Source organism: Stenella coeruleoalba, assembly GCF_951394435.1.
Source record: "Stenella coeruleoalba genome assembly, chromosome: 4".
Taxonomy (NCBI): Eukaryota; Metazoa; Chordata; class Mammalia; order Artiodactyla; family Delphinidae; genus Stenella; species Stenella coeruleoalba.
In genome coordinates this window covers 41,906,809-41,921,632 of record NC_137149.1, presented here as the reverse complement: position 1 = coordinate 41,921,632, position 14,824 = coordinate 41,906,809, and the positions used below count along the sequence as shown (strand labels likewise).

The following is a 14,824-nucleotide window of genomic DNA, read 5'->3' as shown; positions in this document are numbered from 1 at the left end:
GAGCTCCCAACTACGAAGTAACACACTATGATCCATAGAAATTGTAGGGTGATCTACAGGCATGTAGATTGTGTAGATGGTGGTAGCTCAACTTTATTGACAGGCATTCTGGTCCCAAAATGCCTGGGTGGAATCTCTATTCTGCTATTAACTGGTTGAGTGAAGTTGGATAAGTTAATGTGCCTTGGGATTTACATATGTAAAATGAAGATGGTAACAAAGTACACGTGCCCTAGGGTTATTGGCCAAATAGATCCATCCATATACGGCATTAAAGTAGTAACGATGCCTCATAGCTATTAAGCACTTACTGGGTACTAGACACTTCTCTGAGAACTTCTGTTCACAGGCCTAGATTTTAACTACGTGCTGGTATCAGTTTGGCAAAACGTGACAGTAAAAACCTAAAATACCAGTAGCTTAGATAAGGTAAGTTTACTTATCTCTTATATAAAAGAAGTCCAGAGGTAAGAAACTCAAGGTGGGTGTGGCTACTCTGTGGTCATCAGAGGCTTAGGCTCCTTCTACTTCATCATTCAAACGCTAGTTTCTATCCTCAAGGTCATCTCATGTTCCTTGGAACTCTAGCCATCATGTCCATATCTCATACAATAGGAAGATGAAGAGGTATTTGGGGGTAAAGATGTACCTTCCAGGTGAGTTAGCTCTCCTTCAGGAGTTTTCCCAGAGATCCCACATGCTACTGAACCTCCCATCTTATTGGACAGAACCTGGTCACTTTGTCCACCTAACTGAAAGGAAGTCTGGGGAATATATCCTTCTATATGGGTGGGTCACCACCTTGAATAAACTGGGGTCTTCTACTAAGGCAAAAGGAAACAATAGATATGGATAGGCATCAAACATTCCCTGTCAGTTTATCTTTTTAGCTCCCAACATCCAAACCTGCCTTTTTCCCTACGTAGATCATAATCCCTAGGTACCATACTGTGTTGGAAGTCTAGGATCTCGGAAGATATGCAGTTCTCTCCACCAAATCTGACGGAGTCTCCTTGAACCCCAGTGACCCATAAACTGGGACAACCTGTCTGCTTCACACTCTTCGTACACCCAATACTTAGTGCTAAAGCCAACAGCACACCTGAAGAGAAAACTCCCATTCAGTAAATGGGAGGATGGGTCAAACACCGCAGCCACCAGTCCATGGAATATGACAACTCCTGCAAGGCAGGCCCTGTGTAACAACTTAGAAGATTTCTGTTCTACATACTCCTGGGAAGTTCTATGTATGAGTGACCACAGCCAAAAATCTTGTCCAGCTAGAAGTTTTAAACCTAAGGGCTCTTGGAGTTTACTTAGAGATGTCTGTGTTCTGTCTATTCTTCTCCCCCAACCTGGTAGCCATATGAAACTTTGGTCAAGAAGCAATATACTTATTCCCATTTTACCAGCAAGTTGATTTAATACTGAGAATAGATTCAAGTTAGGTAATAATCTTTCAAGGTCTCCAATTATAGATTCTTAGCCTAGATGATAGTCTGCAGACAAAGCAAAACTGTATTTCCTATGATTTCTTCTTGTAAATGGATAGATGTTGTTTGACTTTATTTCTTGTAGAACTTTGCTAAAAGTGTCAATGTTGTCCCATACCAACTGTGGTAGGCAGCCCCTAAGATGGCCTCCAATGATTGCCACCTCCTGGTATTTACTTATTTAGTCTACTTCCCTTAAATGCAGGCTGGATTTAGTAACTATTGGTTAATAGAATAGCAGAGGTGATGGTTGCACTTGTGACATTAGGATTTGGGTGTTCTCTCTCTCTCTTTCTCTCTCGTTCTATCACTTTCTCTCTCTGAGAGAGACCAGCTGCCTTCTAGAGAGGCTCATGGCAAGAAATTGAGGGGGCCTTTGACAAATATCCAGTGAGGAACTGAGGCTCTTATTCTAATAGATTTTGCAGAACTAAATCCTGTCAACAACTGTGTCAGTGAACTTGTAAATGTATCTCAGAGGAACATTCAGATGAGACTGAAACTCCAGGTGATACCTTAATTGCAACCCTAAAAGAAACCTTGATAAAGAAGGACCCAGGGATTTCCCTGGCAGTCCAGTGGTTAAGATGCCCCACTTCCAATGCAAGGGGAGCGGGTTCAAACCCTGGTCTAAGATCCCACATGCCATGTGGCCAGAAAAAAAAAAAAAAAAAAAAAAGAAGGACCCAGATAAGCTCTGCTTGGATTTCTAACCCACACACAAAAATTGTAAGATAATAAATATTTGCTGTTTCAAGCTGCTAAGTTTTGGGGATAATTGTTATGCAGTAGAAACCTAATCCACCAATATTCTGGAATTTTCCTCTCTTTTGTCTTAATGTTGCAGCCTCAGTGAGTGTGTGAGCTCTGTTCCAACTTTCAGTAGGAACTAGGTTGGCCAAAATTTTGTCATAATATAGCATGGGGCATCCAATTTCTTGCCTGCAATATCCTAGTCCTTAATAGTTGTCTCTAGTGCCTTATCTTATAAAGCAATGCCACATTTTAGGTTCTGTTTCTTTAGCACTTCTCTTGTAAGAACTAAATTCTGCATCAGTTAGATTAGCTCCAGCTGCATCTAACAGAAATGGCAAATTATAGTGGGATACAAAAGAAAGAAGTTTATTTCAGTCTTATGTTCAAGAAGTCTAGCAGTAGATAGCCTAGGACTGCTTTAGTGGTTCTACATTCATCAGTGTTCCAGGCCCCTTTCATTCTATTCTTAGAATTTGGCATTCATCATGAAGATCACCTCATGGTCCAAGATGGCTGCTTTAGCTCTAGTCATCATATCCTCATTCCAAGCCATGGAAGGATGAAGCAGGTGAATAAGTCATCTTAGCTGAGTCAGCTCCCTTTAAGCACTCATCCAAGAAGTGTCTTCCATATGTATTTGTGCAATGGACAAAAAGATATTTAAGGAGCAGGAGACTTTGCAAGTCCCTTCCAGTGTTTCCACAACTTCAGACATTTTCATCCCACCTTCATGATTTTTGCTATATTTGCATGCTAACCATCCAAGTGATTACTTTGTATTGAATGATGTAGTAAAAAAAGTTATTTCCTTACATTTACATACCATCTCTACCGTTTTTACATAATATGTTTTTAAATCAACTTACTTTCTAAGACTTAAATTTTTTTTTAAATAATATCTTCAGTTAGAAAGTAAAGCTTCCATAAAGGGTGTAGAAAATAAGTTAAATTAAATTAAACAAATTTATAAATTATACATGGATACCAAGTCAGCCAGGAAAAGCTCTGAGACATTGACCTGCCCTCTTCTTGTTAAAAATGAAGATTAGCAAGGCCCAGATTGAAGCTCTCTCCTGGATGAACAAGAAGGTTTATAAAAAGAGTAACTTTCTCACTACATTATTCAATATAACTTAAAGTCCCATCTATGTACCATCTAAATAATTTCAATTTCACTAGACGTCTGTGATCTACACTTTGGGACACACTGGTGCATTTTTTGACCAATAGGGAAACCAATTTTCCAGAGGTCCTGTGTGATTCTGTTTGCTCCTTTTTTCTCTGTAATTTTTGTAAAGAATTTATTGCCTGATACCAGTCAGCTGTTTGAGTCTGTATCTGCCTTTTAGTCTCTGTGCTTAGAAGGCAGAGCAAGATTGATCCTTGATCCCCAGGGGAAGACTGGGGCCTGCCCAGAGTCAGTGCCTTTGGTGGGCTGTTGCAAATGGAATTATCCAAGGACACACAGCTTGTGTGCAAGGGTGCGACTGAGGCCCATACATTCTGAGTCCTCATTCATGGTGCTTTCTAAGTCAGGTTTCCAGAGAGAGGGATCAGTTTGATTCCAGGGACAGAGATCAAAGAGATTTAAAATCAAGTGCTGCATTTTTATTTTTACAACTCAAGGTTACTCTTGCTTTTTTCATGGTAAACTACTGTATATATAATAATAGATTAAAAACCAGCAATGATTAAAGTAGAAATCTCAAGGAAAGTTTGTTCAATTATACTGTTGTTATCAGTGATGACAGTAATAGTAAGAGTAGCTGCCATTCATTGAGCATTTTCTAGGTGTCAGGCACAATCCTAAGCACTTCTCATGAGCTAAGTAACTACTATTCCCATTTTCATCAGAGGGAACTGAGGCATAGAGTAGTCTTTAACCAGCACACAAGATACAACAGATAGTAAGTGATGAGAGATTCTTCATTGAACTTATGTACCTCTTCATATCCTCTTAGCCTCACCTGGGTTTTGTTCCAGGGACTGCTATAACAACAAGCTCAGTATGAGTTCCTGCAGTGTGCCTGTTGCCTCCTGACCTGGGGCTTCTTTGTGAACTCAGATCCACAGTACCCCTAGTTACCTGTGCATACCCAGGATAATCAGGGAATTAATGCCCCATATGGAAAACCTTTGATCAATGGGAGGTGAAATCAGGTAAATTGATTCTTCCCTATCATTCCCCTGGACAGGCTGTGCAGAGATGCATTTTATATATTTCCTGGAAGACAACTCTGTAGGATCAAGCAACCAGTTGTACCTCATTTTAGCCAGCTTGAGAAAGCATATTTTATTGGTCCACCCTCCTGTTACCTCCCTTTTCCCCCTCCCTCCTGATTTCTGCAATAAATAAGTTTTTAAAAAATCACATAGGTCCTTATCTTTGGCTCTGTTTTCCAGGGAACCCAGTCTATGACAGCACAGATCTGTCCAATTCAGAAGCCTATGCCTAAGATGCTGAGTTATACTGGTTTTATGTATGAATCTTCAGGGTAGGCTGACTTCCTGGTGAAGTGCCCATGACCTTTGACATCTTGATGATGTAGCCCTTCCCCCTCCACACTCCCAGCCTCACATGTTGCTCTTCTTCGAGTTCTGTTTACCAGCTACGCACAGTTCTATTATTAGCCTTTTGCCCTTGTTTTCTCTTTTGAGAATGCTATTCTTCTCCCTTCTTCTCTATTCCTTTCTGCTTTCTTTCTTGGCTACCTCCTACTCATTTTTCCGAATTCAGTCCCCATGGCCTTTTCTGATCTCCCCTGTACTCACTGTCCTCATCCTAGATTAGTTTTCTGTTTCCTGTATCGTACTCTGATGTGCCTTCCTACATGTCATCATCTGCTCTCCTTGGAGTCCCCAGCCCTTCGAAGGCTGGGTGGTGTCCCATTGACATCTCTGTCCTAAATGTGAGCACATGGCCTGCTGCTAAGTCTCAGCTAAGTGAAGGTGATGGCAGAGTGACCAAGTGCACAGGCAGTGTTGTCAGATGGCCCCAGGTTCCAGTCCTGCTCTGACACCTACAGCCATGAACTTTTGGGCACATCACTTAAAAGTCCTGAGCCTTACTGTCCAAATATGTACAAAGGGGAAAACCATAGTAGCTATGATGTAGTATTCTCAGAAGGACTAAATGACTTAAAATATACTTTGAATTTCGTAAGAGATAAATGTAAGCTACTATTACCAAAAATAAAGTATCGTATTATTTCTTCCAAAAAGGTAGGAAAGTAGTTAGAAAAGAAAAGCTACACTAATTGTCACCTAGGTACAAACAGGTTTAATGAGTGCCCTTAAGATTTTAGGGGCTCCTGGGGCTCTCCCCAGGCCCCCAAAGATTACAGGCTAAGTCAATCTGCATACTTTTACTGGGTAACTCACCATGTACTAGACATTGAATACAGGGCTGGGGCTTTAAAAATGGTAAGTCTCAGTGCCTGTCCTCAGCAAGTTTAAGGTCTAGCAAGGTTATGACATCAAAGTCTGTGATCTGTTATCATGACCACATTCTCCCCATTTTGAGGATAAATGCATTCATTTGTTCAACAAAGTATTTACTGTGCATATATTATGTTCTCAGATCTGTTTAGGTGGTAGGGACACAACGGTGAATTTATACTTTGATCTTTGAAGTTTATCCATGCTGGGAAAGACATTGAAAAGCATACAATGAAGCAAATAACCAAGAGAAAAAACAAACAAACAAACAAAACAAACAAAAAACAAAACCTAGATGTTCAAGCAGGGAAAAAGAGAGTTCCACGAAGGAACATTTGATTGTGCAAAGATATGGAAGTATGGAGAGCATGGCATAATCTGAGACCAGGAATCCACTGATGATATGACAATACAGATCACTGGGAAGGGAAACAGTCTAGGCTGGAGGAGCAAGTTAGGGACAAAGAGCCAAGGGCTGTCCTGCTAGTCAGGATTCATTTCCATCACAGAAACCCAATGGGAGAAGTGAAATTTGGATGGGCTTGTGTGACAAATCCTGGGTATGGGCAGAAAAGAACTTGGTACCAGAGAAACTCAACAAAATATTACCAAACCAGACCCAACAATACATTAAAAGGATCATACACCATGATCAAGTGGGATTTATCCCAGGGATGCAAGGATGATTCAATGTCCACAGATCAATCAGTGTGATACACCACATTAACCAATTGAAGAATAAAAATCATATGAACATCTCAGTAGAGGCAGAAAAAGCTTTTGACAAAATTCAACATGGATTTATGATAAAAAACTCTCCAGAAAGTGGGTATAGAGGAAATATATCTCAACATAATAAAGGCCATATATGTCAAGCCTACAGGTGACATACTCAATGGTGAAAAGCTGAGAGCATTTCCTCTAGATCAGGAACAAGACAAGGATGCCCACTCTCACCACTTTTATTCAACATAGTATGGAAGTCCTAGTAACAACTAAGACCTAAAAAAAAAAAAGAAAGAAAGAAAAGGAATCCAAATTGAAAAGGAAGAAACAAAACTGTCACTGTTTGCAGATAACATGATACTATTCATAGAAAATCCTAAAGACACCACAAAAAGCCTATGAGAGCTCATCCATGAATTTGGTAAAGTTTCAGGATACAAAATTAATATATAGAAATCTGTTGCATTTCTATTAACTGCAGTCTATTGCAAAGAGAAATTTAGAAAAAATCCCACTTACAATCACATCAAGAATAAAATATCTAGGAATAAATCTAACTAAGGAGGTAAAAGACCTGTACTTGGAAAACTATAAGAGAATGATGAAGGAAATTGAAGACTACACAAACAGATGAAAAGTTATACTGTGTTCTTGGATTGGAAGAATTAATATTGTGAAAATGACCATACTACTCAAAACAATCTATATATCCAGTGCAATCCCTATCAAAATGCCAATAGCATATTTTCACAGGACTAGAACAAATAATTCGAATATGTGTATGGAAACACAAAAGACACCAAATAGCCAGAACAACTTAAGAAAGAAGAACAAAACAGGAGGTATCATGCTCCCTAATTTCAAATGATACTACAAAGTTACAGTTACCAAAACAGTAGGGTACTGGCACAAAAACAGACACATAGATCAATGGAGCCAAATAACCCAGAAGTGAAACCACACTTATATAGGCAATTTATATACAACAAAGGAAGAAACTCTATACAATGGGGGAAAGACATTCTGTTCAATAAGTGGTGTTGGAAAAACTGTACAGCTACATGCAAAAGAATCAAACTGTGCTACTCTGTCACATCACGTACAAATATAAATTCAAAATGGATTAAAGACAAATGTAAGACCTGAAACCATAAAATTTTTAGAAGAAAACATAGGCAGTAAGCTCTTTGATGTCAGTCTAAATAATATGTTTTTTTTTTGGATATGTCTCCTCATGCAAGGGAAACAAAAGCAAAAATAAACAAAAGGGACTACATTAAACTAAAAAGTTTTTACACAGTGAAGGAAACTATTAACAAAATAAAAAGGCTGCCTACTAATGGGAGAAGATATTGGCAAATGATAAATCTGATAAGGGGTTACTATCCAAAATACACAAAGAACTCATACAACTCAACATCAAATAAGAAACGACCTGATCAAAAAGTGGGCAAAGGATTTGAATAGACATTTTTCCAAAGAAGACATACAGATGGCCAACAGGCATATGAAAAAAAAATGCTCAACACCACTTAGTAATCATGGAAATGCAAATCAAAACCATAATGAGATATCACCACACACCTGTCAGAATAGCTATTATCAAAAAGACAACAAATAACAAGTGTTGGTGAGGATGTGGAAAAAAGGGAAACTTCATGCACTGCTGGTGGGAATGTAAATTGGTGCAGCCACTATGGAAGACAGTATGGAGATTCCTCAAAAAATTAAAAATAGAACTACCACATGATCCAGCAATTCCACTCCTGGGTATTTATCTAAAGAAAGCAAAAACACTAATTAGGAAAGATACATGCACCCCTATGTTCACTGCAGCATTATTTACATAATCAAGATATGCAATCAACCTAAGTGCCCATCAATAGATGAATTCATATATATATATGCAATGGAATATTACTCCATAAAAAAGAACAAACTCTTGCCATCTGCAACAACATGGATGAACCTAGAGGGTATTATGCTAAGTGAAATGAGTCAGACAGGGAAAGGCAAATACGGTATGATTTCACTAATATGTGGAATCTAAAAAGCCAAAACAAATGAGTAAACATAACAAAACAGAAGCAGAGCTATAGACACAGAGAACAAACAGGTGGTGGCCAGAGGCAAGGGGAGTAGGGGAAGGAAAGAAATAGGTGAGGGAGATGAGAGTTACAAACTTCAAGTTGCAAAATAAATGAGTCACAGTTATGAAGTGAACAGTGTGGGGAATACAGTCAATAACTATGTAATATCTTAATATGGTGGTATCTCCTAACTAGACTTACCATGATGATCATTTTGAAATGTATAGAAATATTGAATCACTATGTTGTGTAACAGGAACTAACATAGTGTTGTAGGTCAGTTACACTTCAAAAACAAGCAAATTCATAGAAAAAGAGATTTATGGTTACCAGAGGCAGGGGTTGGGGGGAGAGGGAATTGGACAAAGACAATAAAAAATTACAAACTTACAGTTATAAAATAAATAAGTACTAGGGATGTAATACAAATCATGATAAATATAATTAACACTGCTGTATGTTATATATGAAAGCTGTTAAGAGTGTAAATCCTAAGAATTCTCATCACAGAAAAAATTGTTTTTCTATTTCTTTATTTTTGGATCTATATGAGTTGATGGGTGTTCACTAAACTTATTGTGATAACCATTTCATGATGTATGTAAGTCAAATCACTATGCCGTATACCTTAAACTTATATACTGCTATATGTCCATTATATCTCAATAAAACTGGAAGACAAAAAATGAAGTCATCCTGGCTTAGCAATTGGCTAGTATACTAGACCTACTTATACTTTTACTGAAACTAAACTGGGGCAAGGTACAGAAAACCTGCTTTTCTGATTGGAATGATAATATTTCAATTTAACACATATTGAACACCTATCATGTGCCACACCCAAGTCTTTTTGTATTTTTTAAGATGAATAAAACAAGTCTCTGCCAGAACAAAGCAGCATAATCCCATGTTTATTAAAAACACATTGTATTTCAAGCCCTTACCTCCTTCAATTTTCACCGCACGCCTGTGGAGAAGCACGGAAGACTCCTGACCTCTATTGCACACTTTCTACTAGAAGTGAACTGACTTTCTCAATCTCTTCCAGAGAATCTTCCTCAGTACTGCCCACTCTAATCTCCTGAAGCCCACACATTTTGGCTCTTTTCTATCCCACATGAACTAAGGACTCCCTTAGGCAGCTGTGGGCTGGTAAGTGTCGAACAGCAGCCTCTCTGAGTAGTGTTTGATGATTGTCATGGTATGAATACTCCCACCGTGGCTGATCTCAAACTACCAGTGTGACATCACTGGATGCAGAATTGGAAAGAGTTTTGCATGAGTTCTCTTGAGTCTGAGGGTTTGATGGTCTCATCAGCCAGATTGTAGCCTGGGCCCTGGAGGGGAGAGTGGAAAACCATCTTCTTAGAATTTGGTTCCCGTGGTCTATTAAAGGTCGAATTGTGTCCCCCACCAAAGATATACTGAATTCCTAACTCCAAGTCCTCAGAATGTTACCTTGCTTAGAAATGGGGTCATTGTAATAGTAATTAGTTCAGATGATATTATACCAGAGTAGGGTGGGCCTCTAATGCAATATGACTGGAGTCCTTAAAAGAAGACAGCCATGTGAAGAGACAGAGACACAAGGAGAAGGTTATGTGCAGATGGACACAGAGATTAGAGTGATGTATTTACAAGGTGAGGAACTTCTGAGCCTTGTAGAAGCTGGAATAAACAAGAATGGATTATCCTCTAGTGGTTTCAATGAGATCATGGCTTTGCCAATGCCTTGATTTTAGACTTCTGGCCTCCAGAACTGTGAGACAATACATTCTGTCGTTTTAACTCACTCATTTTGTGTCACTTTGTTATGGCTGTCCCGGGAAACTAATGGTCCCTTTGTTTTCCTGTACCCTGCACCACCTGGTTTGAAATATGTCTGCCCTTGGGCAAAATCCCGTTGGGTTTGTGTTTATTATTCCAGTGCTCTTTCTTTCTACTCCTTCCACATTTGGATTAGACTACAGAAATCTAGTGCAGTGAGCTAAAATATAGGAGAACCCATTGCTTTACAGAGGTAAGAATGTTATCACATCAGCTATAATTATTTAAACCCATACTAGGTATCAGGTGCTATACCAGGTGTTTCTTTGTGTCGCCACATTTAATTTAATCTTTGCAACAACCCTATGACTGGGAATAATTATCCTCATCTTACAGCTATGAAAACAGAAGCTCCATGATATTAGGTAACTCACTTGATGTCACAGAGCTAGTTAAGGACTGCAGGCTTGTCAACTCAGGTGTGGTAGACTCAGACTCTGCACAACATCTTAGCACTCCACTCTGTGGACAATTTGTGGGAATCTTAATGGGCTACAGCTGCACAAACACCTCAGGGATTGCCCCATCTGGACCCAGAGATAAGATGGGATCTGAGGACAGAGGAGGAGGATTCAAGATGGTTAGAGAAATCAGGTCAATTGAGTAAATAACTCTGATCCCCTCTTTGAGCTTATCCACAGTGAGTGGTTGCCATTTCCATGTGGTAATAATAGTGATAGGCCCACATTGATATTATAATGCAATGACCTTAATTCCTTTTGTGTGTACAACACTGAACAGCTATGATGGATTTTCCCTTTAGTGGCTGTCATTAATTCTCAGGCTCTGGAGCCAGACAGAGCTTGGTTCACATTCCAGCCCTGAAATTTGCCAGTGGTCTCACCTTGAGCAAGTTGCTTAATCATACTAAGTGTCAGTTCACTTGCCTCACTTGTAACCTCTTAGAAGGAATAAATGAGGTGATGTGGAGTGGGGTGGATTCAGTACATAGTAGATGTTAGGGGAAGGAGATTACTCCTCCTGTTCTTATGAGAAAGGAGTTTTCCTCAACACCTCTGGCCTACTGTTCCACTGTTATTTTCCCCATAGAGTGCATTGGTGGGTGACTCCTTTCCTGGTTGAAAGAAGCAAATCCACCAAAAGTTCAAGAATGCACCTCAGCTATCTGTTTACCCTGGACCAGTGCTATGCTACTCTGTGTTTTCAATCTTATACCCCTCTTATAGGTTGAATTGTATCCCCCCAAAAGATATGTTGAACTCCTAACTTCTGGTACCTGTCAATGTTATCTATTTTGGAAATAGGGTCTTTGCAGATGTAATCAGGTTAAAATGAGGTTATTAGGGTGGGCTTAATACAACATGACTGGCGTCCTTATAAGAAGGGGGAAACACCATGTGAAGACAGAGGCTCACAGGAGAGAATGTCATGTGACCATGGAGACAGAGTTTGAAATGATGTGACTGCAAGCCAAGGAATGTCTGGGGCTGTTGAAGAATAAGGAGGTGGTTTTCTATCATCATCTCTCCAATCTGAGGGGGAAAAGAGTAGACAGGAGACTATGAAAAAGGAAGAGCTAAGACAGAGGAAGGAACCAACATATATTGAGCACCTACTATGTCTGTACCCCCCCACTGAGTGCATTACAAATGTCTCATTTAATCCTCAGTCTGTAAGATGAGTGTTCTTAGTCTCACTTTCCAGGTAAGAAAATATTATAATAATCTAATATCTATCTACGGGGTCACCAGAGATAATAGATACCCAGCTCAAGGTCCCACAGTGAGCAAATGACTGAGAAGATTCCAAACAGAGATCTGTTTCCAACACCTGCCTGTGATTTTTCTACTTTATGCAAAGCAATTAAGGCAATAGAAATCAAGTTGTAATAGGTAAAATTTCAAACACAGAAGGCCATTATCAGTGGTCATTATACTTTCTCTGACATGAGGATGGTGGAGAGGCACCCAGCTAAATTACAGAGAGGTAACATAGTAGAGTGATTAGGATGATGGCTCTGAAGTCACCCTGCCTGAGTTCTGCTGCCACCCCACCTCCACACTGACTTTCTGGGTGCCTTTGCCTTTGTCATGTGGCTACATCTCTCCGTGCCTCAGCTTTCTGGCTTGACATGTGGCAATAGCAAGGACAGGGCTTACAGAGCTGTTGTGAGGATTAAATGAGTGTCACATAAAAGCACTTGGAATAGATTCTGTCCCATGGTGAGCATGATATAAGTGCTTGTTGCTGCTATTATTTTTTATTATTCAAAATGGGACCTCTCCCCTCCAAAAGGGCATAATGATACCAGGATGACTGTCTCCTACTCATGGTGCATGGCTCCTGGGCTGTGTTACTGTTCTACTCTCTGCTGCTGTGACTTCCAAAATCTTGGCTGAGCTGGGATATTATGTTTCTAATTAAACAACTGTCTTCCGTGTTGGCTAACAGGAAGGCTTTTTGGTGATGTGGGGTGACTACTGTAATGTTTCATGGCCATTAATAAGAACACAGTCTGGAAGAAAAGTGCTAACATGTAATTTGCAGTCATGACTTCCAGCTCTAATTCAAAAAATGTCTCTCTGGTCCCTGGTGTGTGTGTCTCTGTCTGCTGGTTCTCTTTGGCTGGAATGCTGCAGCCAAAGCAGGTACATGGGCCTCTTGCCCCACTGGTAATCCTTTCCAGCAGGACTACCTGTGTCTGAGGAACTCCCTAACTCCTGAAATAAGTGTTCTGGAGTGTCCTGTGTAAAGATTGTGAACTGGGAAACTTTTACTTAAACTTGGGAGGCAAGCTGAAGCAGAGAATGAATAACTCGGAAGTGATGTGCTTCTAGGGCATTTCAGGATGCTTTATCTGTTTCTAAATTCTGGTAACCATTTTTCTAGGACCACAGTGACCTGCTCTCATCTGACCAGTCAACTATATTCCCTTCTCATCTGGGATATGCTTACCAGAAAGATGGACCAGACACAATAGGTAGTACCAGTCCAACTTTGGGGATTTTGTTCATTGAGTATCATGCCTGGGGGTGGTGTGACTATTAGGGCATAAGGATTAGAATTCTCTTTCTCAAAGGAAGCTGCCTTTCTGTCCCTGGGGAAAGACCCAAGCACACCTTTCTGTTTCTCTCTGTCAGCACAGCCAGTTCGTGGAGTTAATAATTCCAGACACAAAGATCTCTTATTTAAATGATAAAAAATTTTAAAAATTATTCAAAACTTCCTGGATATAAGGAGATTAAAAGGATATCTCTATTGGATGTGCCATATGCTTGAGAGCGGGATTAAAATGTGAGGATTTGATAAAAATATGGAATAAGAATAAAAAACAATTAGAGGCTCCAGAGAAAGAAAAATAGTCTACAAGGATGTGGTGCTCCAAAAACAAATTACTATGGTAAAAATCTGTAGATTGCAAGATGTGAATTTCATATATAGATAGAAAATAGAAAAAAAAATGAAATAGAAATTATCCCACATATAACTTACGCAAATAGACTAGAATGTAGATACTCATACACACACACCCCTGTCTCCACATCTGATACACTCACATAAATGAAAGGGCTCTATAAACACTGGTATGTACCTTCTATTTTCTTAAACTTAATAATATATATTGTGGAAGTTTTCATATTGGAAGCTACCGTTTCTTTTATATCATTCTAGGACATTGTTTTTTAATAGTTTCAAGGTATTTCATTTTATAAATGTACCATGATTTATAGCCACAATTAGCTATTAATGAACATGTAGATTCTGTCCAGTTTGGAGAATTTTATTTTTTGTATTTTTCCAGCAATACTACAATGAATATCCTCGGCCACATATCTTTGAAAGCATGTATGGATACGTCTATAGAAAAAAAAAATCTTTGTAGTGAAATTTCTGAGCTAAAGGGTATTTTAATAGGTATTGACCCTTTGCCAAATTGACCTTCAAAGAGTTTATGCCAATCTCTACTTCCATTACCACCGTGTGAATATCCGTTTTCCCCCAATCTTGCCCAAACCATATTTGTGATCCCTTTTAATCATTGCCAATCTGATAGGTAAAAGAAAAAACAATATCCTGCTGTTTTAGCTCTCATTTTAAATCACCGAGTGAGTTTAGACTTCTGTTCATATAATTCTAAGCAATTTGTATTTGTTTTTCTAAACTGAGTGAATAATAGGTGTACAATAATATTTGTTGAACAATTAAATACACTGCCTTTACAACTGCTCCTTTTATTGTTAATCTAAAAGAACTCTTAGGGAGTGAAAAATTAATACCCTTTGATATGGTTGTTGCAAGTCTTTACTTCACTGATTGCTCTTTGTCTTTTAATTTTATTTCTGGATTTTTTGCAGGGAGGCATTTAGAAATTTGGTTTTTACTTTTAAATGTAGTCACATTTATTATTTTACAAATAATTTACAGTTTTAAGTCTTGCTTAAAGTTTTCTCTTATTCCTCTAAATAAGCACATTGCCCTTAATAGGCCTCCTTTCTGCTGCTGAACTTTCCTTGTGTGATTTCCAGATTGTGC

The 14,824-nt window shown here is 39.0% G+C and overlaps 1 long non-coding RNA gene across 1 annotated transcript in view; it reads left to right on the top strand.

Moving 5' to 3' along the window:
- Positions 1–14,206, top strand: part of LOC307185751 — a 210,479-nt gene extending 196,273 nt beyond the window's left edge. Inside the window, exon 6 of the long non-coding RNA XR_013828160.1 lies at positions 13,181–14,206. This is a non-coding gene — a long non-coding RNA (uncharacterized lncRNA). The remainder of the gene's footprint in view (positions 1–13,180) is intronic.
- Positions 14,207–14,824: the final 618 nt, after the last annotated feature.